Below are 25,712 nucleotides of genomic sequence, written 5' to 3'. Positions count from 1 at the left end.
ATCAGTGAAAAGTCCGCAATGTGCCTGGAACCTGGGCCAATCTTTGTGGAACAGTGCAAAAGGAAGAGGCCACTCATGTCAAGAGTAGGAGTGGGACAGGGAACTGAAGCATCAGACAGCTAACACAATTGTGCAGAGAAGTGTCCTGCAAAATGATCTTTCAATCTGAAATAAAACAGAAAATTCTAGAAATACAGTAGTAGATAGGCCAAGCAATATTAGCACACAAACAGAGTTTTGACTTCAGGTCAGTGACCTTTCTTCAGAACTGCATTTCAGAGTTTGTTTTTCTCATGTGGAGTTCACATCAAATATAGGACAAACTGAAACTGCTGAACTAATACCTCAGTTACCACTTGGGATTCATTCCTGAGAATAAAAGTTGTAATTGAATTAGCTTCATAGCGCTCTGGGTTTACACCTCCTCTGGCATCTTGCTCCATATATTCACCAACCTTTGTGTGAAAAGACTGCCCTTCAGATCTCCTTTGAATATTTTTCCTTCCCTTCAGTGTGCTTCCTCTAGTTTAGACTCCCCTAACCTTGGAAAAGGACAATCTACACCACTTTAGAAAGGAAACTTCAGCTTCCTGCACTCTGAGGAGAACAATCACAGCTGATCCAATCCCTCCTTGTAATCAAAGCCTTCATTCCAGGCAACATCCTAATGAATCTTTTCTGCACTCTTTCTAATGCTTTCTCTGATGTAGTGATCCAAACTGCATACAATATTCTAAATAAGGTCTAACCAAATGTTTATACAGCTGCAACACAATGTTCCAACTTTTATACACAATCCCTTGACCTGTAAAGGGAAGCAAGCTCAGCAACTTGCCCTATCCAACTGAATTGCTATTTTTAGAGAACTATAAACTTGCTCCATATATTAATGCTTGAAAGATCCCAGTACCTTGTGCACATGTCCAACTAGCATTTAACAACTCAAAATGCATTATCAATGGTGAACAATTATGAACAATATGGCCATGTGCTGTTAAGTTAACAAATTTCACGACACATGCCGGTGATAATAAACCTGGCTCTGATTCTGACATTCATCAAGCTGATAAGCTGCAAACAAGTGACCTTTGACAGTTTTACTCTTTTTACTTGCCATTACTCTGTGAAGTGACGCTAAGTTTGGATAACACTGTACAAGTCAAAACATACCTCCAGCCTACCATACACCTCAGCATTTTGACTTTCTCCCCTCCGCTTCCTGCACTCCTCCTTTTCCTTCAGTTGCTGTCTGGCTGATTTCAGCAGTCCACAATTCGGAACTGTTCGCATTTTAGATGTATAGCAGAAGAGAAACTACCACTGCAGTCAATGGATCACACTGCAGTACAAGTACTGGACAAGGTGAGTCAACTTTGCAGCATTTACTGGAAATACTAATGCCGCTAAACTAGAGAAAGTAACTGCCAGCAGGTTCCATATTCATAATTTATTTTAACAGCTTTCTTTATAATATAAATGTTACACTGCTGTGTTATGTATAAAGCTTTATTATGTATTTAACATACACCCTTCAACTGTAAAATAGCATAGAAGCATTTGAACTTAAATTTTTCACTATAATAGTCCATTTTCAATGACACTGAAGAGTCAAGTCTAAATTTTTATCTTCAATTAAACAAATTAGAAAGTTAATAGGTGAAATAAAGGCAATGTAAGAATACTTCCAACCCCATTTATAAAGTTATTCTATCTCTTTTAATTTTATATATTTCCATTTATTATTTATTTGCTTTGGGAAGATGTGTTAGTTTGAGAATTGGAGTGCAATTCTTTCATGTTTTGGTTGACACAAAATTGAGGTACTGTAGCTCCATCACTGGAGAGACTAAAGTCAGTGAGTGTGCTCGTGCACGTGCCTGTGTACGCACACATTGGCAATTTCTAATGTAAATATGGTCAATGGAGGTTATTACACGGCTATTACAAAAAAATGAGAAAACTAAATAAAAATAGAAAGTGCTTGCAGATGTAGTATTTTTAGAGTACGTCATTGAAATATCTTTAAAATAGGTTTTTCAAATACTAAATTAAAGATTCAAAGTGCTTTTATTATCGAAGAATATATAAATTATACAACTTTGAGATTTGTTTGCTCACGGTTAGCCACAAAGCAAGAAATCCGAAAGAACCCATTAAAGAAAACAATACAAATAAAGGGTCAACACCCAATACACAAGAGAAAGGGAAAAAAAACATAACTCATTCAAATTGAAGTGAATAACAACATTCCAAACCAAAATGAATCCTCAGATCCAAATCCTGGAGCAAACTGGAGTAGGCCCGACCACACTGCCCAGCGACCTGCCCTGGGCCCAGATTTCACTGCGTGGCCCAAAGCAGCTCTCAGGCTCATCAAATCAGCTTGGCAACCAGAGCAATCCAACTTCACACCCGGGCAAGTTGTACGGGCATTGGAACTCCTCTGCCCCAATTTCTCTTCTCGGAGCCCAGAGTGATCCAACCTTGCACCAGGGCCAGTTGTACGGGCATTGGAACTCCACTACCCCAACTTCTCCTCACTCCATCTGCATCGAATCTGCAATAGACCATCTCAGCTCATCCCCCAAACCCGCCTCACCATCACTTGCCTCCTCACTGTCTGTGGTGATTTACCTCAAAAAAAAAATGTTTTCAGTTATGTCTTTAGTTGAATTTCTTGCCTTTTGAACTACCCAGTGCACTGTTGTGCACATTCAATAGTGCTATCTTAACTGGAATTACTAGAACTAATTATTAAAAAAAATGCAATGGAGAAAAAAGGTATAGTGACAATGCTTCAACTAGAGCAAATCTATCTTGAAAATGTTACTCACTAGCAAAACTGACATAGATGTGCATGCAAATATACTTAAGTTACATTATATATACCCTTGTGAATTCATGCAGACAAAAGCAATATTTCTTGATCAACAGCATTGTCAAGCTGACAGTCTCCTATAGTGACAAGAACCTCACAAGCTAAGAAGTGCCATAAAAAAGTAACATTACTATGACTCCATTGAACTGTTCCCACTCATTCATTTCTGGGAACTACAGGGAATAGCTCCAATGTGAGACACTTTACAGGAGGCAATTGCTTAGAGTGATGGATCCTAGACTGTGGACTGAAAAATTGATGAAATCAATAGATTAGCAACTTTCACAGCCACCCAACCGCAAGACAAAAATTGATTTAAGCATATCTGTAAAGGCATGGAAGATTACATGAGCTATCATGGAATTGATCAATATGCCTCTTGCATCTCTGGAGAAAAATAATCAATATATAAGTTTTAAAAGCTGATATATCTACTTCAAGTCTTTTTATATTCTTTCTGGGTAGATTCTAGCATTAGTATAAACTAACAAATCATATGAGAAACTGGGAACGTAATATTCAAGCATTATGTTCAAAGTGAAAAATATTAAAAAGCAAAGACATTCACTGCATTAAATGAATTAGAAAATTTATAATATTCAAATAAACAAATAGGATGTGTTTCATCAGTGATACAGAAAATGAACAAATACAATTACAGTAGCATTTAAAATCATAAGCTGCATTACACCTCTACCCCTTTCATTTTTGGTTTATTTTGTATTAAACAACCAAGTGACTAATAAATATTTAATTTAGAAGTAGACCAACAATACAGGGCACTGGCTTGCAAAATGATACATGCAATAACCTTGCGCTTGTATATAATTATGAAATAAAAACATTGGAAAAGAATAAAGAATCTGGGTGTCTAGCTTTTAGTGTCATCTTTAAGGGTAGATGCACTATATCAGATGTAAAATTAAAAGGAATAAGGTAGTGTCACAATATGAAAACCAAATAAATTATTTAATGCACATTCATAATTTATTCTTGTATTTATCCCCTGGCATTCAGTTGCAATTATAATTTGAAGATTGAGTATCAGTCAAGTCTATTTATTTTAACATGGCATTTCTGATTATGTGTAATTCGTACTTCAAACTAAATTTACTTGCTTTCTTCCAAATGAAAGAAATCTTACTAAACTTAATGACTGCAATAAGCTATAAACAAATAGGTACTTCACATATGATCACAGAGAGTAATATCAAATTATGTATTAAAATCATATAATGTGTATTCATATTTTCTGCCTCATAATCTTATATCAATTACAGATGGTCTGACTTTAAACAAAACAATCTGTTCTGTTTCAGCCTGCTTTAGTTTCTTTTCCCACAGTTCCCTGAATATTTCCTATCAGACTATATTCTGAGGGAGGTGTCAAATTACTCTCAAACATTTTTCTCTTGGTTAGAATATTTCATCTCAATTTAGTAATATGGTTAAGAATGCGACAGCTAAAACTCTAGTCAGCAACAAGGATAAAAATAATTTAAAAACTTACCAACATCAATTTGAAATAAACAATGTACTTAATTTTTGAAAAATTTGCAATGATTGTTTCCATCTTCCCAATAAGTGCTGCAAAAAATTTTCTTGTGAATTAAATAAACACTAGTCAAAATCATCTAAAACATTCTCAGTGCAATTTTTTAACATGCTTGAATTATTGTATAAAGAATGACTCATTCATTCATATGGAATCGTAACGTATCTCTCAGAAGTACTTCAAAGTGTTCTACCTACAATTAAATAAGGTTGAAATGTTACATCATAAGTAACTTAGACAGTCCCTTGTACAAAATTCGAGAAATATAGGGGCATTATTGGCTTAAAATTATAGTTAATCAAGTCAGAATTAACACATAATATTATTAAATTTTTTGCCCAAGTTAGTTTATCCTTGACCAAACGTTGCTCCAAAAGGATCCTACTTTAACATCTTGGACATGGTTAACATCCCCGACACAGTTGCAACCTCTCAAACAGCATCAACTTTGTTCAGTGGGGCTATTCATATCTCTTCAAAAGATTTCATAGTACTTTTCAAGAACTGAGAGGATGGTAGATTGGATGCTGGGCTGCAATCAACATTCCTTTTTCCACTTTCAAACTGCTTGCAGTGTGTGAAGGGAATGGAACAGGGACACTGCTCATTCCTTGGAAATAAAGACACTGAACAAAAGAATCTTGGATTGTGCAATATAAAAAAGATCAAAAAATCAAATCCTGTTAATGGCACAAGGTAGGGAAAGGAAATACTGGGAGTTAATTTCCCAAGTAATAGTATTAAAAAAACTGAAGCAAGGACACCAGTCTTCTGCTTAAAAACCTGCAGATCACTCAGATCTAGTGGCTTTCACACCTAGCTTCGTGGAGGCTCAGAAAAACCACTAGAGGAGTACGAATTCTTCAGATTCTCCAGGTTGAGGTATCTGCCCACTGAGCCTGGCACATGTCCAAATGGGCCCATAAAAATCAGTAAAGAAATGATTATAAAGAGAAAAGTGTGCGGAAGCTGATGTCCTTTCCCATTGTGATCAATTTGGCTAATTTAAATGGCCTTAATTAATTTAATCATATGCAAGTGCTTTCCATTTTAATTTTAGATTTCTTAATTACATTCAGGTTGTCCATAGATAATGTGGATCAATGGCAGCCAGTGAGCTTGGAGATAGATCTTCGCGTGCTGTCAGGGCAAACCAGGAAACTGAATCTGTCATGTGTCTAGAAGGCCCTGCTCTGGAAGCCACACTGCCAGCAAGACTTCATATGAGGGATTTGTTGCAAGTAAGAACATCCTCCAATTTCTAGTGACTGACAAACTTGGGTGGCAAGCATGTCAGAAGAAGATTCAATCCCTCAGGGCCTCAAACTTCCACCCCTAAATGCTTAACATAGTCTGGTTACGTCACATGGAATACTGCATTCAAAAATATTCAGAAAATTTTATAAAGAAACCACGAGCTGAGAAGGTGCAAATGCTGAACAAAACTGAGCAGGTAATGGCTCCTTCAGCTGGAAAACAGAAGATCAAGAGACTGGATGGAGAGTTTAGAATTAGCACAAGCAATTTAATGGTAGATATGGAGAAACTGTTTCTTCTTGCTACATGACTGCAGCCAGAGACACAAGTGTCAGTTACTGATACTAAACCAGGGATTCCCAACCTGTGGTCCATGGAAGCCTTGGTTAATGGTAAGGGTCCAAGGCATAAAAGTTTGGGAATCCCTTAATTAAACATACAACAAACCTATCAACATTACATTGAGCAGATGAAGGAGTGAAACAGACAGTTGATGCCAACATGAAAGGAGAGACTGGAGATGTGCAGGGAGAAGATGGAAAGAAATTATTGAAGTGGGAGGTGATGTAATTTGTAAAAAAAAATACTAGCCTTAATCAGCTAAACTGAGTGACCTGTTCCTGAATTATCAGTTTTGTCATTCCAGAACAACCCAAAAAATTGAAGTTCAAAGCTTGCATATTCAACTTGTTTCTAGGATTTTACTGTGAGAAAACTGGCTAAAGTAGGTGATAAATGTTGTTTCTAAAGTAATGCCATATATCCAAGCATCTGCTTTTTAATGGATGAACTCTGTGTGTTCTTTATTTAGTAGCTTTTGCAATGTTTATTAACTACATGTTTGATTTTCCTTTTAACTCATCATATTTTAGATAACTGGGGAGGTAAAATATCATTCAAGGTATCTAAAGGGGAAAACAACTTAGATTTGCATCACTTCTGTATCAGACCTAATGTTTACCAACCAGTAGTTCTGTGAAAGGATCAGTCACACATCAATGTGCTAAGCTACAAGTTAAAAATAAGTTGGTGAATGAACTTGGCTGCAGGGCTTCAAACTGACATACAAGTGTACCAACTGAGTAACGTCAATTGCATTGTCCAAAAATACTGCTCACCATAAAGTCACCGCAGGACATAAGCAAACCTTCTTTGTAACTGATACCACTGGTTGAGACAAACTCAGAACAGGGGTTTCTTGAATGCTGTGAAATGAACAATTATTTTCTTTCATGTTGCAAGTTTAATGCCTGGTGCAGAACAGGTGGTTCTGAACCAGAGCATGAATGGCATGGCTGTCTCCTTGGGCTTTTAGAATGTGGGTTCCTGCTGCTGAAGATCATGTGGTACACATCAGCTGAAAACAGAAATGCACACAGCTGCTGTGACTCTGTGGTTGAATAGCTTGTCTGATCAATAACCTACACTCATAATAAAGGGAAAGAAAGTGCCTAGGCAAGACACTAAAATGCAGTAAGAGTTAAGTTTCAGGACGAGTCTTTGTTTCGTGGCTATCTGGAGAAGACAAATCTCAGAGTTGTTTACTGCATACATACTTCGTTAACAAATGAACCTTCCAACAGTCACTTCTAGCTCTTTTTCAGGACCATGCCTTCTACAAAGATACCAAAGTACAACAAAACAAGAAACTCGCAAAGAAAAACATATTAATTTTCAGAGCAAAACGTTTATTGGCTTGAAGCACCATCATTGATTAAAAAAAGTAACAGTGTAAGGCAGTCAGAATTTTGGTTAATGTTGATTCTTGTTTATACTACATCAAGACCACAATGACAAAAATAAGCAACAACAGAGAAAATAGGAACAACAGCACACTACATGCCCTACGGCCCACAATGCTTTGCCAACCTTTTAAGATCAATCTAGCCCTTCCCTCCTACATAACCCTTCATTTTTCTATCATCCACAGACCAAAGAGTTTCTTAAATGGCCCTAATGTATCTGCCTGTACCACCACCCCGGCACGGCATTCCACACACCCACCACTACTTAAAATTATGCTTCCTTGTATTTGCCATTCATGCCCTGGGAAAAAGTCTCTGGCTACCCACTCACTGTATGCCTCATTATCATCCAGTAGACCTCTATCAAGTCACTCTCATCCTCATGCCCCAAAGAGCAAATCCCAAGCTTGCTCAACCTATCTTCATAAGACACACCCTCCAGTCCAGGCAGCACCTGGTAAATCCCCTCTGCACCCTCTCTAAAACTTCCAAATGAATGAGTTTATATTCTTTTTTAAGTGAAGAGGTATATTTGATGATTGAGACATTGCGTCTTTAAAGCTGCATGAAATGCTTGATATGATTCACATTCATAACTTGTAACCGAGAACTAGTTTCTATGCGTCCCAGTGCAATGCTAAATATAAATCATTAATTAGAGGTGACTTGGTTTTGAAGTTTTACTGAAAAAAATTGTGCCTATTAAACTGAACATAGAACATAGAATAGTACAGCACAGTACAGGCCCTTTGGCCCACAATGTTGTGCCGACCCTTAAACCCTGCCTCCCATATGTCTAGTAGTCTCTTAAATTTCACTGGTGTATCTGCCTCCACCACTGACTCAGGCAGTACATTCCACGCCCCAACCACTCTCTGAGTAAAAAATCCTTCCTCTATTATCCCCCCCTTGAACTTCCCACCCCTTACCTTAAAGCCACGTCCTCTTGTATTGAGCAGTGGTGCCCTGGGGAAGAGGCGCAGGCTGTCCACTCTATCTATTCCTCTTAATATCTTGTATAACTCTATCAAGCCTCTCTCATACTCCTTCTCTCCAAAGAGTAAAGCCCTAGCTCCCTTAATCTCTGGTCATAATGCATACTCTCTAAACCAGACATCATCCTGGTAAATCTCCTCTGCACCCTTTCCAATGCTTCCACATCTTTCCTATAGTGAGGCGACCAGAACTGGACACAGTACTCTAAATGTGGCCTAACTAGAGTTTTATAGAGCTGCATCATTACCTCATGACTCAAACTCTATCCCTCAACTTATGAAAGCTAACACCCCATAAGCTTTCTTAACTACCCTATCTACCTGTGAGGCAACTTTCAGGGATCTGTGGACATGTGGAAAACAGTGCAGAGGAATAGAATATTCTTTTGTCAGTTCATAATAAATCTTGCTGAGTGTTGTAAGCTTAACATGTACTTGCTTACTTGAAAAGCTAAAAGCACTTCCTGCACAATATGATAAATAACACTAAGACTTCACCAATAAGTATTCTGGACTGGGTTACATGTGAAGCCTGCACAACTGTATGTGAATACACAGGGTAAAACCATGCTCCCAACAGAAATGCAGATGTACCTTACCAAACTATTTAGCTTCAAGAAGTTTGCTATTTTGTTACACAATAATATCAAATTCCAGTTACCGTTTCATTCTTTGTTACATTGTCACATATACTCAAAACATGTTGCAATATGATGCTGGCTTCAAGCTGAAGGTTGTTGATTTTGCTAAAGGAACGAATAATTCTGCAGCTGCTAAGAAGTTTAGTGTAAACGAGAGAGAGTGAGAGAGTGGAGAAAGGCAGAGGACACGCTAAGAGAAATGCCAAAGACGAAATGTGCAAACTGTGGGAAAACATGCCAGTGGTCAGAACTCAGAAGAATAAGTTTTAGAGTTGGGTGAATCACCAGCAATCGTCCGGATACATTGTTACCAGAGAAATGATTCGAGTTCAAGCGTTGAAATGGGCCAAAAAACACCGTGAGGTCAGCAAAAATTTCAAAGCTACGCGAAGTTGGTGCACCCAATTTATGAACAGATGTGATCTTGTACTGAGACAAAAAACAAGGATTGCTCAGAAAATTCCCACGGGATGGTGTTGTTTACGTTCAAGAACGCAGCTGGATGGATGAAGCAGGTTGCTTGAAATGGGTTCAAATGGTGTGGCGTCGACGTCCCGAAGATTTCAGGAACGAAAAGTCACTAATTGTCTGGGAAATATTCAAAGTGCACTTGTCAGGTGAGACAAAAGCAGCACTGCAAGCTGCAAGTACGGACATTGCAGTCATCCCCAGTAGCTTGACGTCCGTGCTCCAGCCACTAGATGTGAGGTTAAACAAACCATTCAAAGAATTCATTCATCGACAGTGGAACAAATTTGACTCAAAAACAGCCAATAAATACCACCTGTCTCCCGTATATTCGTTTTTCCAAAGTTGGCACCCTCTATATAAGCCGACCCCCTAATTTCAGGACCAAAATTTAGGGCCAAATTCTCGGCTCTTACACTGGAATTTACGGTATTTGCAATACTTTTAAATAATGTTTTCATGCACACAAATCATCTGGTTTAAGACAACTATTATCCATTCACTATCATAAGTCACTGGTAGATCACTTCACCATAGGTCACATACAGTACCCAGCAAAGTATGTCAACATCTCAGAGGATCTATAATGGACCCAACATTTTGATGCAATCATGAAGAAGGCATGCCAGTAGCAACACACTATTGGGAGTTTTATGATATTTGGTATGTCATCAAAGACTCTCGCAAGTTTCTACAGATTACGTTGGAAAGCACTCTGACTGGTTGCATCCCCACCTAGTGTGGAGGATCCAATGTACAGGACCGAAAGAGGCTGCAGAGACTTGTAGACACAGTCAGCTCCATAACAGGTACAAGGCTCCCTATCATTGAGGATATCTTCAAGAGGCGGTGCCTCAGATGGTGGAATCCACAAAGGACCCTCACCATCTGAGACTTGCCTTTTTCTCATCACTACCACCATGCAGGCTGTACAGAGGCAAACACAACATGCTAGGAACAGCTTCTTCCCCTTCGTCATCAGATTTCTGAACGGCCCATGTACTCATGAACACTACCTCACTACCTCTTTGCACTACTGATTTTGATTTTAGTTTGTAACTTACGGTAATTTTTTGTCTTGTACTGTACTGCTCCACAAAACAAAGAATTTCACAACATATGTCAGTGTTAATAAACCTGTTTCTGATTCTCAACAGGCCCTTGGACCTACAACATTGTGCTGAAATAATTAAACTGATAATTAAATACCTTACTAAACTAGTCCCCTCTGCCTATACAATGTCCATATTCCTCAATTCTAGGCATATTCATGTATTTAACAGCCTTTTGAAATACTTCTATCAAATTTGTCTCCACTGCCATGCATGGCAGTGCATTCCAGGCACTTGTCAATCGCTGTGTGAAATGACCCGCATATCTCCTTTGAACCTACACCTCTCATCTTAAATGTTTGCCCTCCAGTACTGGACATTTCAATCCACCAGGCTATCTACTTTACCTGAGCCTCTCAATCTTATGAACTTGTATCATCAGCCCTCAGCCTCCAAAGCTCCAGAGAAAAAAAAAGTTTGTCCAACCTCACTTCACAGCACATTCCCTCTAATCCAAGCAGCCTCCTGATAAAGGATAGGTGTAAGAGTGGTTAGCAAGTTTGCAGATGATACAAAGGTTGGTGATGTTGTGGATAATGTAGAAGTTTGTCATGGATTACAAAGGCACATTGATAGGATGCAGATTAGTGGCAGATGGAGTTCAATCAGGAAGAATGTGAAATGAACACTTTACAAGGTCAAACAAAGTCAGAATTCTTATCAGTGTGGAGGAACAGAGGGTTGTTGGGTACCAAGACCACAGACCCCTCAAAGTTGCCGCACAAACTGAAAGAGTGGTTAGGAAGTTACACGATAAGTTGGTCTTCATTAATCAGAGAACGGTGTTCAAAAACCGTGCGGTAAAGTTGCTGCTCTATAAAAGGAGTTTTTACGTTTTTCCCATGATTGTGTGAATTTCCCTGGGTGCTCCTGTTTCATCCCACATTCCAAAGATGTATGGTTAGAGTTGGTGAGTTGTGGGCATACTATGTGGCACTGAAACGTGGTGACAATTGCAGGCTGCCCAGCACAATTCTCACTAGTTTGATTTGACGCAAATCATGCACTTCACTGCACGTTTCGGCGTACCTGTGACAAATAAAGCTAATCTTAACTGGTTCGACCACATTTAGAGTATTGTGTTCAGTCCTGGTCACCTCGTTATAGGAAGGATATGGAAGCTTCAGAAAGGGTGGAGAGGACATTTGCCAGGATACTGCCTGGATTAGAGAACATGTCTTACGAGGAAAGGTGAGTAAGTGAGGGCTTTTCCCTTTGGAGCAATGGAGGATGAGTGATGACTGAAGATGTTATATTTGAATGCGTGCAGTATATGAAATAAGGTAGATGACCTTGTAGCGCAGTTAGAGTATGACATGGACAGCACTAAGTCATGGCTGAAAGAAGATTATAGTTGGGAGCTTAACATCCAAGGTTACACCTTGTATCGAAAGGACTGGTAGGTAAGCAGAGGGTGGGGTGGTTCTGTACATAAGAAATTAAATCAGGTCAAATCCTTAGAAAGAGGAGACAATAGGATCAGAAGATGAAGAATCCTTGTAGACAGAGTTAAGAAATTGCAAGGGTGGGCACATCCTGATTCTAATTATATACAGTCCCCCAAACAACAGCCAGGATGTAGGATATAAATTTCACCAGGAAGCAGAAGAGGCATGTAATTAAGGCAATGTTATGATGGTCATATGGGATTTCAATATGCAGGTAGATTGGGAAAATCAGGTTGGTGCTGGATCCCATTAGAGTGAATGTGTAGTTTACCAACAAGTTGGCTTTTTAAGAGCAGCTTAACAAGTTAAGAGCCCATGGTATTACAAGAAAGATACTAGCATGGATTGAAGATTGGCAGGAGGCAAAGAATAAAGATGGCTTATTCCAGCTGGCTGCTGGTGACAAGTAGTGTTCCGCAGGGGCTGGTATTGGGACTGCTTCTTTTCACATTACATGTCAATGATTTGGATGAAAGAATTGACTGCTTTGTGGTGAAGTTCACAGATGACACAAAGATAGGTGGAGGGGCTGGTAGTGTTGAGGATGCAGTGAGTCTGCAGAAGGAATTGGACAGATTGGGAAAAGGGGCAAAAAAGTGGCAGATGGAATATAGTGTAGGGAATTGTATGGTCACACACTTGGGTAGAAGGAATAAAGGCGTAGACTATTTTCTAATTGGGGAGAAAATTTTAAAAAAAATCAGGGATGCAAAGGGATTTGGAAGTCCTTATGCAGGATTCCGTAAAGGTTAACTTGCAGGTTGAGTCAGTGGTAAGGACTAGAACATAAGAGCAAGGATGTAATGCTAAGACTTTATAAGACTGCACTTGGAGTATTGCAGCAAATTTGGGCTCTTTATCTAAGAAAAGATGTGCTGACATTGGAAAGGGTACAAAGGAAGTTCATAAGAATGACTCAAGGAGTGACTCTAGAAGTGAAAGGGTTAATGAGTGAGGAGCATTTGAAAATTCTGGACCTATGATCACTAGAGTTTAGAAGAATGAGGGGAGGATCTCATTGAAACCTACTGAATATTGAAAGGCCTAGAGTGGATATGGAGAGGATGTTTCCTATTGGTGAATCTAGAACCAGAGAGCGCAACCTCAGAATAAAGGGACATCCAATTAGAACAGAGAAGAGATTTCTTTAGCCTGAGGGTGAATCTGTGAAATTCATTGCCACAGGTGGTTGTGGAAGCCAAGTCATTGAGTATATTTAAAGCAGAGGTTGATAGGTTCTTGGTTAGTCAGGGTGTCAAAGTTTACAGGCAGAAGGCAGGAGAATGGGTTGACAGGGATAATAAATCAGCCATGATGGAATGGCAGAGCAGATTCAATGGGCTGTGTAGCCTAATTCTGCTCTTAAGACTTCATAACAGTATACATGATGGACAGATAGACAGCCAGCGCCTTTTTCCAAGGGTAGCAATGTTTAATAAACAATGGCATACTTTAAAGGTGATTGAAGGAAAGTATTGGTGGGGGGGGGGGGGAAGTCTGAGGTAATTTTTTTTTAAAACAGAGCGGTAAGCGCATGGAACACACTGATATGGCTAGTGGTGGAGGCAGGTACATTAGGGACAGTTAAGAGTCTTTTAGGCACATGGATGAAATAAAAATAGAAGGCTATATGGTTGGGAAAGGTAAGATTGATCTTGGAGTAGGTTTAAAGGTCATCACAACATGATGTTTTATGTTCTAGACCTCTTCTGCACACTCTCTAAAGGCTCTACATCCTTCCAATAAAGGGACAACCAGAACTGAATGCAGTAGTGTACTTCAGATGTGGCCAAATCAGTTTCATAAAGTAGCAGCAGAACTTCCTGACTCTAAATCTCGGTGCTACAACTGAAGATGAAGTGTTTTGACCTGAATTACCAACTCTTCATTCCTTTCCATCAATTCTGCCTGACCTGCTGAGTTCCTCCAGCATTTTGTGAGTGTGTTACTCGGGATTTCCATCATCTGCAGAATCTCTTGTGTTTAGCAATATATGGCTTGTTTAGGCCTGTCCATTAGATTGCATTACATTGTCCAGGACTCTCATCACTGTCAATTGTGACACCAAGAGATACGGAATGCTAAATCTTTACTTCATGTGTAGGTAAGAAGCGCAGGCAACATTCTGCATGCCACATCCTTGACCCATTTATTCTTTGTTGTGCAAAGTTGGTACAGCCAGAGTCTAATGATTAATCAATTGTAATAAAGTTCACTTACGAACATGTGGGATGTCCCTTCACATTGTGTTGGAAGACAGAATCTTAACTTAGTACTATATACAGAGTAAAGCTGCCTAACTACTGTACAAAATAATCTCTTTTACAAGGGAATTGTTTTACAATTCCAACTGCTCCACTCCTCACAGCAAGGACAATTATGGATGAGCAATAATTTCTGCTCTTGTCAGTTATGCCAAATCATAAGCATCAACTGAAGGGAGCAAGAGAGAAAAAGGTTTGATTAATGTGGTGTGGGTAATGCGACACTTTATAGCACCAGCTGTATTACTGGGGTTCAATTCCCATTGCTGTCTAGAAGGAGTTTGTATGTTCTTCCCATGATGCTGTGGGTTTTCTCCTGGTGCTCTGGTTTCCTCCCACATTCCAAAGGCACACATTTACGGTTAGTGACTTGTGGGCATGCTACGTTAGTGCTGGAAGCATGGCAATACATTTTGCTGCCCAGCAAAATCCTCGTGTCCTGATGCAAAAGGTGCTTTCACCAATCATTTCAACATTTATGTGACAAATAAAGCTCATTTTTCTTCTAAAAAGCAAGCTACACTGTAACTCCAGTTTAATCTCATGAATATTTAATACTGGGAGTCAATAGTGCATAACCTCGTACAAGTTTAGGTCTGCCTTAGTTATTCTCTCAGGCACAGCAGCCTTGCAAATATTTTGATTGTTCCTATACAGGTGCCTGCACAATTCAAAACTTAAATATGTGCTATTAGAATCCACGTGATAACACCAGCCATCTTAGAGAGCAGACTAAAATACATCTTTGAGACTGGAACAGTTAGGAATCATCTGCCTGTGAAATCATAACCAATGAGCATGAGGTAAATCACTAAAAACAAATCACACTTACTTTGCTCAATATGATTTTACACTATAAAAATAGCTCTGACTCGTCCTGTATTCACAGTATTACCTTTTCTTCTGGTTATTTCTGGCTGCAAATACTGAATCTGCGTTCTTTGGGTAGGAGCCAAGCATTATGTTTCACAGAGCATCAAATTGGATCATCCTCTGTTTGTCTGCGCTTCTTGTTCTAAATCTCTATCCATTTATAAGTTTTTAAAACATCAAATCTTAACTACAACTCAAGCCAGCAGTCTGCTCTGCAAAAGGAAATAATATTAAAAATACTAGGCACACAGTATGTCAGCTCATGAGTCTAAAACCCATATTGTTCCTTGTTTCTTTTACTGCTGCTGCATAGTTAATGTCTTCAGCACGCTATTCACCGGGTCACCTAGTCCTCCTTCAGCTGGAAGCTGTGGTTTTAATTTTCCATTGATATTTCCTCTCTCCATCTTTACCACCTTCCCCCTCCCCACAAACGTTTGGTCTGTCATTTCTGCTACTCATCTGCCATCCTTGCCTGATCCCATTCCACTATTTCTTTTCACTGTTTTGCCAGCATATTCCAGTTTAACAATCAAACAGAATATACTGGAAAGAAGGTCTCCACCTCCAAATCATTTTTATATTGTATATTAAAAAAACAATGAAATCAATCCAGATTGCTAAACTCTAATGGCAATTATCTTTCAGCCTGCTAGCCGGATTATCCTTCACTTGCGTACTGAGCCCACTTCTGATCCAGCCCAATTCAGAGAGATTAAAGTTAATTTTCTATTTAAAGGATGCTTTTCCTTCTCACCTTCCGGATATCTAACACAGTTCTTCAAGATCAAACAACCTAATTCATGAAGATGGATGAAAGTGCACTGAAAATGTGCATTCACGTCTAGTGGTGCTCCAGTACCTGCAGTACTGACAGTACTTGTGAGTGAATGTTTGATCCAAAAGGACCTCAAATTCACTGATAAAATAAATCAACACAGAGGCAAAAATGCCAGTTACCAATGTTACATCTATCCCTATCTCAGCCTAATGGGACATGTGAAAAATAATACTGCCACAGTAGCACAGCAGTTAGCACAACACTATTACAGAATGGGGTATCAAAGTTCGGAGTTCAATTCTGGAGCCATCTGTAAGGAGTCTGTATGTCCTCCCAGGGGAATGTGTGGGTTTTTCCTGAGTGCTCTGGTTTCCTCCCACAGTCCAAAAATGAACCGGGTAGATAACTGGTAATTGTAAATTGTCCCATGATTAACCCAGGGTTAAGTTTGAGTTTTTGGGGGTTGCTGGGACAGTGCGGCTCAAACAGTTGGAAGGACCCACTCCGTGCTGTATCACTAAATAAATAAAAGATTAGGAAAACAACGCATCACACTGGACAATACTGAAAACATATATATGCCTTTGCTCTGTATAGAGAAATGAAGCATGAAATTTGACTTTGAATGCTGGGCTCCTAATTGACTCAAAGCTGTGAACTAATGTTATCTAGTAACTAAACATTCATCTTAAAAATAGGGATGAAAAGATTCTAATTCCATGAACAGCTTGAACAAGTCAAGGGCAAAACCTGAACTGAAAGTCACTGCAATAACAAAAATGTTGAAAGGATAATACCATGCAGCTCCCAAGGAACATTCTTCTCAGGGTTTTGAAGCCATTAAAAGTTAATGTGCATTTTTTTTTATAATGTCAACTTAATGTACGAAAATGAAAACAAATAATTGCAAGATGAAATTCAAGTCATTTATTCACAAAAGGTGTTTGCTCATTATTACTAAGATGCTAACGTAAGTTAGAAAGGAGGTTTTATATAAATGGAGGGACTCTGGCAATATTGATGAAATAAACAATTGAAGGTATGAGATGAAAATGATACAATATGCCAGAAAGATCAATAAATACACAAAAAGCTAGAGGAACTCAGTGAGTCAGGCAGCACATTTGCTGAGTTCCTCCAGCGTTTTGTGTGTGTTGCTCTGGATTTCCAGAATCTCTTGTGTTAATAAATAAATACATTGGGTTGAAATAAGGAATACACAAGGATTAGGAAGTTGGTGGGCGCATCCCACAGGACCACCAACAGGTCACAGGGTCAGCAAGTACCAAGATGAGGACAGGTTTCTGAGGTGAAAAAATAATAAGGTGCACGCAGTATTGTGAAACCGGCAAAATATTGAAGGTACAATTGATGCATGTTTCATAAATGTTAGAAAAAGTACATAATCAAGCCTACTAAGAGAAGAGCCGTTACTAGGGAAGATTTAAAGTAGTGGAAGGAGCAGAAGTGGGAGAACACAAATTCTCCCACAAGGGAAGTGGAAGCACAATCATGACTTAGTTATGTTGACCATAGCAGCTGGAAAGGTGATTGATTGTCTGGGAGTAAACATTTAAACTGGGGCAGGCAATTTTTACTGAGCTAATTTGTGATGGGACTCAAAGTAGCTGCTGATGTAGATAATAATGATTCAGACCCTTTTCAAGACAAAAGAATTAACTCACAAAACTAGAACCATATTCCTATATTCCTTCTTCACTGAAAGCCAACAAGCATACAAGGTGGAATAAAGGCAAAGAAGGGAAGCTGATACCAGAGACAGAGTGTTCAAGAGCTGGAGAAAGACTATTTAATCGGGGGGGGGGGGGGGGAGGGAGGGAAGAGAAGAGGGGGTGAATTTAATAAGAACATTGAAAAAGTAAAGAAGCTACATAAGAATTACAGGCAATTAATAAAAACACAAACTCCTAGATACTTTACAATGATCAAAGGGAAGAGTGGCCCATAGAGCAAAACTGTAACCTTGGCGTGGAGGTAAAAGAGGTACAGTACTAAATGAATATTTTCTCTTTATTGGGTCATACAAGATGGAAACAGGCCCTTCATCAACTGGTCCAAGCCAACCAAGACACCCATGCAAGCCATTTCAATCTCCCAACTTTGGTCCATATCCTTCTAAACAAAGGAGATCCCAACCTGGGTTCACGGGCTTCTTGCTTAATGGTATTGATCCATGGCATAAAAAAGTTTGGGAACCCCTTACCTAAACCTTTCCTATTCATGTAACTGCCCAAGAGTCTCTTAAATGTTCTTAATGTACGTACCTCAACATTTTACTCCAACAGTTCACTCCATATAGGCAACACTCCCTGAAGGGAAAAAAATACCCCCCAGGTTCCTATAAATCTCTTCCCTCTCACCTTAAGCTTATAGCCTCTAGTTCTTGATTCCCCAACCTTACAGAAGGCTGTGTGCATTCACCCCAACTATGCCCCTGTAACTTTATACTTATCTAAAAGATCACACCTCATTTTCCTATGCTTCAATGAATAAAATCCTAGATTATACAACTTCAGTTCGTATCTCAGTCCTCAACATCTCTGTAACACTTTTTTTGCACTCTTTTTCAGCTTAATTGCATCTTTCCAATATGGTCTTGCCAACATCTTTTACAACCACAACATTAACATCCCAACTTCTAGACTCAATGCCCTGAATGATGAAGGCCAGCCTGGTAAAAGCTTTCTTCACCCTTTTCTTCTTGTGATGCCTATTTGAGGGAATTATGTACTTGTACTACTAAGTCCCTCTGGGCCTACCATTCAATGTCAAGGTTCTATCCTGATCTGTCTTCCCAAACTGTAACACCTCACACTTACCTGAATTAACCTACATTTGCCATTCATTGGTCTAGCTGCACAGGTAATCAAGATCCAAATTTTAATGTCATCTGTAAACTTACTAACTATACCTTGTACATTCTCACCTAGTCAAAACACACACAATGCTGAAGGAACTCAGCAGACCAGGCAGCATCTATGGAAAAAGAGTAAACAGTCAACATTCAGTCCTTCAGGGTCTCAGCCTGAAAAGTCGACTTTTTACATATATACACACACACACACACACACACCCATCTTTCTAAATGCTTATATCTTTTATCCCTCAGAATCCCCTCCAGTAACTTACCTACCACAGATGCTCAGCTTAGTGGACTTCACTTCCCAGATTATTCTTTGTAGCCCTTAAGTAAAGACTAACCATTAGCCACCCTCTAGTCTTCCATCGTTTCACCCTTAACTAACAAAAATGTACAGTAGATTTATCTAACTTCATATGCTTTAAGATATTTGGCACCTCTTCTGTAGAGTGATGCAGACAATCCTCAAGACATCCCCATTAACTATCTCATGTTCTGAAACCTTCATGTCTCTCTCCATGGTAAAAATCTGAGAAATATTCACTGATGACCTTGTCACATCCTGCTGCTCCACACATAGATAACTACTTTGGTCTTTGAGAGACACTATTCTCTCCCTGGTTCCTCTTTATCCCTTAATACATTTATAAAATATCCTTAGATTCCTCTAATAGCTACCACTACAGATACCTCATGCTCCCTTTTGCCTTTCTGATTTCTTCAAGTATCTTCTTGCATCCCCTACACTCCTCCAAAGGTTTGCTTGTTTACAGCTGTCCACACTCGACCCATGCCTCCTTTTTCTTGCCCACAACTTCAACATCTTCAGCATCCAGGGTTCTGTAGTCCTGTCAGCTAATGCTACTCAAGAAAAGGCTGTGCATGAGAAAACAAACGGAATTACATTTGTACAATTTCGTTCTCCCCACATCCCCCAAGATTCCACAATCACCAACAAACATGGGGTAAATTTAGAGGCCAATTCAGCTACCAACCTGCAATCTTTGAGATGTGGGAAGAAAACAGAACACCTAGATGAAGCCCACACAAAGACAGGGAGAATGTACTGACTCCACTGAGACAGCTCTAAAGGTCAGGGTTGAAGCAAAGCTGCTCCACTAGCTGCTGACCCCATGTGTCCTGTTCATTTACTCTATCTATACCTCCCACAAGTTTATCTACCTCAGTTAGTTTGCCTTTCGACCTCTTTCATTCCACAGGCAAAATAATCCTTTCTCACAGCCAAACTTTGTCGTTTCTGGCAATACCCGATAAGGTCTCCTATGCACCATTTACTCTGTAATTCTTTCTTCTGGTCTGTGATACTCACCCTTTGGTCCAACAATAATTGTGTACAGTGCTAACATTACCTCTCTGCTCTTATATTCTTGGTCTCAGCACACAAAGGAAAATATTCCAGATGTGTTTTTAATAATTTTATCAATGCTTTGTGCTACATTTAAGGATCAATGGAAATACGTTCCAAAATTCCTCTGTTCCTTCGTATCTCTCAGATTAATTGTGGATGCCTGTACCTCATTTCACTACTCCAAAAGCATGTCTCTCGATTTCATTTCATCCACTTTTCCACCCAAATAACCACATCATCTTTGTCTTCCCAGAGCCTGAAGCTTTCCTTCTCACTGACAAGCCACAGAGTGCAAGAATGGAGAATCGGCACTTTAAAAATGTTAGATGACAGCTAGATCTAGTGGTCACCACACCACATGGAAGATGTGATAACACGAGAAGAGGTTGTTGTTAAGTGTTAGCGAGTCGTCAACTCATGGCGACCCTATGGATTGTTGCCCTTACTGAGTTCCGATCCCCACAAACGCAACTCATTGTTGATAATGTGACATTCATAGCTGTCCTCCTTTTGTCCATTCATCGTATTGGTGGCCTTCCTGTCTTCCGTTGTCCTTCCACCTTGCCAAGGATGATATCCTTTTCCAGGGAGCTGTTTCTTTGCACAGTAAACACAAAGTACACTGCAGATGCTGTGGTCAAATCAACACGTACAAACAAGCTGGATGAACTCAGCAGGTCAGGCAGCATCCGTTGAAATGAGCAGTCAATGTTTCGGGCCGAGACTGTTCCATTTTTTAAACTTCTTCAGGGTAGGCAAACCTCAAAGAGACTTTGCAGCGGAGTAACAAATAGTAAACACAAAGTACACTGCAGATGCTGTGGCCAAATCAACAGGTCTCGGCCCGAAACGTTGAATGCTCGTTTCAACGGATGCTGAGTTCATTCAGCTTGTTTGTACGTGTTTCTTTGCATGATGTGCCCGAAAGTACAATAGGGGCACTCTTGTCATTTGAGCCTCCAGATCGAGACTTGGTTTGATCTCACTGAGGACTGATTTGTTTGTTCTGTGAGAGGTCCACAAGATGCACAGTATTTTTCTCCAGCACCCCACTTCAGAGGCATTGATATGCAGATACAATATGGTCTTTAAGAGGTTCCTGCATGGGTACATGGAGCTCAGAAAAATAGAGGGCTATGGGTGACCTTAGGTAATTTCTAAGTATTGTACATGATCGGCACAGCATTGTGGGCCAGAGGGCCTGCATTGTGCTGTAGGCTTTCTATCTTTCTATGATAAGAGGTACAAGGATACAATGAAGGCATGGATGATTTTAACTCTTTATTGGAGATAAGCCAGGTTCAAGGTAGCAGAATTAGAAAAGATTTGGGAAGGATAAATTCATGCCTGAAAGGGCAGTGGAAGCAATAACCCTAAAGACATTAAATAAGTCTTAAAAGCTGAAATCTGCAAAGCTCCCGAATGAAAGCTGGGATTACTCTTACATGGCTGACAAGAACGCAATGGATGATCGGCCTTTTCTCTGTGCTGTAGATTTCCATGATTACACAGGCAGCTAATTCCATTTGTCAGACTGTCCAAAGGGAAAACAGAATTGGATGCAGCACCCCTTGATCTTGCTTCCAATTGCTGTCCAGCTTGCATTTACAAGTATAAAGGTGTAGTTGCAAAGTAAGTACCCTTCACAGATGAATAATCTGGTGAAATACGAATGTTTTGGCAAATCTTAAGAATATGATTGGTGATAGACTCGCGTCCATTAATAAAGGCGTTGCTATTTTACCCAAAATAATTACAACTGAATGTAAACATCACCTGAAGTCAATGTTACTCTAAACTGCAAAGATAATATTGAAAAATATTCTCCAGATCCCTTAACAAAATTTGCATGCAAATGTTTTCTATTCAGATTTTTCCAGGAGTGTTGCTATAGTAACAACGATTACACAGTATTTGTCCAGACCAGACTAGCATGATAACACCGTCAGGATAATTCTCAGGCATGACTCCAACAAGGTCTTAATTAAAATCGTAACAGGACATAAGCACTGTGCACAAATAGCATGGACTCTGCAGGGTTGCTTGAGACCTTTACAAAGGATGACTGCCTCAATGCGAAGCATTTATTCAAAAGCTAATTAGGTGATTAATGGACAAGAATAGTCTATTAACAATATCCTATCCACAAAGAATTAATTATCCCAAAGGGCCATGAAGTCTGATTCAGATTTAAGATCCCTCATAATGGAAATAAAATTTAACTCTTCCTATTGAAAACTATGAACAGACAATAGATTACAAAAACTATTCTCTGAAAGAAATGATTTCCTTCATGCCTTTAACACCTAAAATACACCATGATGCTTCACAGAAGCCTGAGGGAAAAGTACAGACAGGAGATAATAGATACGATCAAAGCCAAGATTTCAAAGCCAAAGAAGAAAGCAGAGAAAATGGTTATAAACAAGAGATTCCACAGATGCTGCTAATCCAGAACAACATCCACAAAATGCCGGAGGAACTCAGCAGGTCAGGCAGCATCCATGGAGAGGAATAAACATCTCTTCAGCTTTCTCTACTCCAAGTTAAATAAATCCAGTTGATCCAGTCTCTCCTCATAAACAAAACGGTTAACAATTCAATTCCAAACCATGGATTTCTGATTAAAAAAAAGGTGCTAAAAATGGTGAACCAGAGGAGGGTTGTTGCACAAGAGACTGAAACAAAGAGCAGTGATTATGGAGTCAGAGGTTGGAGGAGGGCTAGAGGAAGACACAGAACCTTGGATGTGCTTTCCTGGATTGAGACTAGGGTTGGGGCAACCCTAGATGCAAAAGTGTAAATTGTCATAAAATAATGCAGCACAGAAACTAGGCCTTCAGCTCACCATGCCCCTGCTATCAGGCACCCTGTACACTAATTCCATATACAGCCATTAGGTCCATCATCTTCTATGCTATGGCAATTCCAATCTCATCTAGATGCTTGTCAGAGTCAAGTTTATTGTCATTTAACTATTTACATGCATACTCTCAGACGAGACAATGTTTCTCCAGACCAGGGTATAAAGCACTGTAGTATACGTAACACATAATAACTTACGAAAGTAAGGATGAAATTTGAAAATAGATTACACGTAAATAAACAAACTAAAGTGCATAAATTAAATACTATAAGGTACAGAAGAGATCAATCAGTAGCACTTTGAATGCGATGTGGCAGGGAGTTCAGAAGCCTAATGGCCTGATGGAAGAAACTACTTCCCATTCTGACTGTTCTTTTTATGCACTGGAGTCTCCTGCCTGATGATAGAAAGTCAAAGAGGATGCTGGATGAATGGGTGGTATCCTTAATGATACTAAGGGTCCTGTGTATGCAGCGTTCCTGATAAATGTCCCCAATGGATGGTAGGGAGACCCCTCTGACACTCTCAGCTGTTCACACAGTCCCCTGTAAGACTTCCAGTCTGATGCTCGGCTGCCCCACACCAGATGAAGATGCAGCTTGTCAGGACATTCTCAATGGTGCTCCAATTAAATTCAGTTAAGATGGCAGGTTTCTCGCTTGCCTCAATCTTTTTAACTCCTTAGGAAGAGTACCTATCTTCATCACTCAGCAAGGCAGTACATTCCAGATTCCAGCAATCCTCTGTGTGAAAAAATATATTTTTCAGATTTCTTCTGAAACTTTTTATGCTTTGTCCTAAACCAGGGGTTCCCAGCCGCTTTTATTGCCATGGCGCCCTACCGTTAACCAAGGGGTGAGTAGACCCCAGGGTGGGAACCTCTCTCCTCAACCTGCGTCTGCTGGTTCTAGACTGCTCTGCCTTTGATGACTTTATATTCTCCCCTCAGAGTTCTCTACTCCAAGGAAAATAAACCTTGCCAATCCTCACAACCAAAATATTTCATCCAAGGCAAACTCCAGGTAACTTTCTTCTGCATTTTCTGAAGCACAGTCACATCATTCTTAACATAGAGGATTGTATACTCTCTGGATGATGGGTTTTAGTGACTGTAAAAGCCATGGTCTGGATATTGCGACAATAATAATGCAGAGTTACTGGTGATAACTGAGACAATCATTTGAAAGTGACAGCAATTTTGGGAGTTTTGTTCTAGGTCCTCTTATGCGGAAACCCCAAAGTTGCTGTCTATGATTCAGGTTGCAATGCTTCTCGCACTTCCCCTGCAGTAAATGAGCATCACTCAAACAGATGTGAATTTCGGGAATTACCAATGTAGTTTGTCAAAAATCTTAAGCTTGGTTACATTAGGTCTTTTCCCTTCCTTTTCTGTCAAAGAAATGGTTCCAGAAATACTGGATACGCTGATGGTAATGTTCCAACATGCTTTGGTCTCTTCATCAGTTCCTACAGATGAGTTGCTAAGGTAACCTCAGTTATATAAAAAAAGAATAAAAACAAGGAATTATAGGCCAGTTCTGATTCATCAGTAGTGGAAAAATATATATATATATAAAGATACAAAAGCAGAGCATTTGAAAACCAGTGCATCAGTCAATGTCAGTATGGATTTATGGCAGGGCAATCACGCACAGCAAATTTACTGGAACCTTTTAAGAAAATAACCAGTAGAGTGGATGAGGAGAACAAATAGTCCTGGTTATTTGAACTTTCAGAATGCTTTTTGTCAAGGTCCACATAAGAAATTAGTGCATAAAATTAAATCATATGAGATCATATACTAATTTTCTACACTGACATAGAACTGCTTGGTAGACAGGAAACAAAAGATTATGAATAAATGAGACCTCTTCCCAGTGACAGACAGAGGCTAGTATGGTTCCAGAAGATACAGTAAGTACAGGGACTACAGCAATAAATTAACGATTTAGGTGAGGAAATTAACATAAATATGAATTTTAGATTTTAAGTAACTGTTTTCTGCAATTTATGGATCCTCAAGTTTCTGTATCATGGAGTCATCCTTTGGGAGGAACCATGCATTCAATGCTCACCTTAATAAAGTAAATTCCACCTTGACAGTCATTTAAAAATTAAATTGACTTTGAATCCCTTTTCCCCCTGTATTTTTAAAAGAGTATTTTTAAATGTTTTTGCTTAGTCCTTACTGTATAACAGTGAGTAGGTATTCATCAATAGTTTCTGTAGATTTGCTTTATATGATTGCAAGATTTTCAGCAGAACTAAATTAAAATTTATCAAAGATGTGATTAAGGTTTAATATCGACTGATGAAGTTGGTGCTGCCAAAGGTATAGGCTGCATTGATAAATTTCTTGGGGGATTAATTCACCGCATTATTTCATAATGCTCTTCAGAAGTACCATTAACAAGCAGCCAGAGCTTATTGGTAGGATTTGTGGTTTTGGAAAATCATTAATTATTAAGATTGATAAAGAAAAAGTTCAATAAAGTTATAGGCAACACTACATCACAGTTCAATAATTAAAACAATACTGTTCTCAAAACTGTATGTATGAAACTAAATATTAAACTTGC

The 25,712-nt window shown here is 39.3% G+C and overlaps 1 protein-coding gene across 3 annotated transcripts in view; it reads right to left on the bottom strand.

The window, feature by feature from the left end:
• The window catches only part of apaf1 (apoptotic peptidase activating factor 1), a 240,293-nt gene that overhangs the window by 10,379 nt on the left and 204,202 nt on the right, over positions 1 to 25,712 (bottom strand). The gene's annotated exons all lie outside the window — the stretch shown is intronic.

The sequence above is a fragment of the Hemitrygon akajei genome, chromosome 14 (assembly GCF_048418815.1).
Source record: "Hemitrygon akajei chromosome 14, sHemAka1.3, whole genome shotgun sequence".
Lineage (NCBI taxonomy): Eukaryota > Metazoa > Chordata > Chondrichthyes > Myliobatiformes > Dasyatidae > Hemitrygon > Hemitrygon akajei.
The sequence above is the reverse complement of the archived record's forward strand: the minus strand, read 5'-3'. Positions and strand labels throughout refer to the sequence as shown.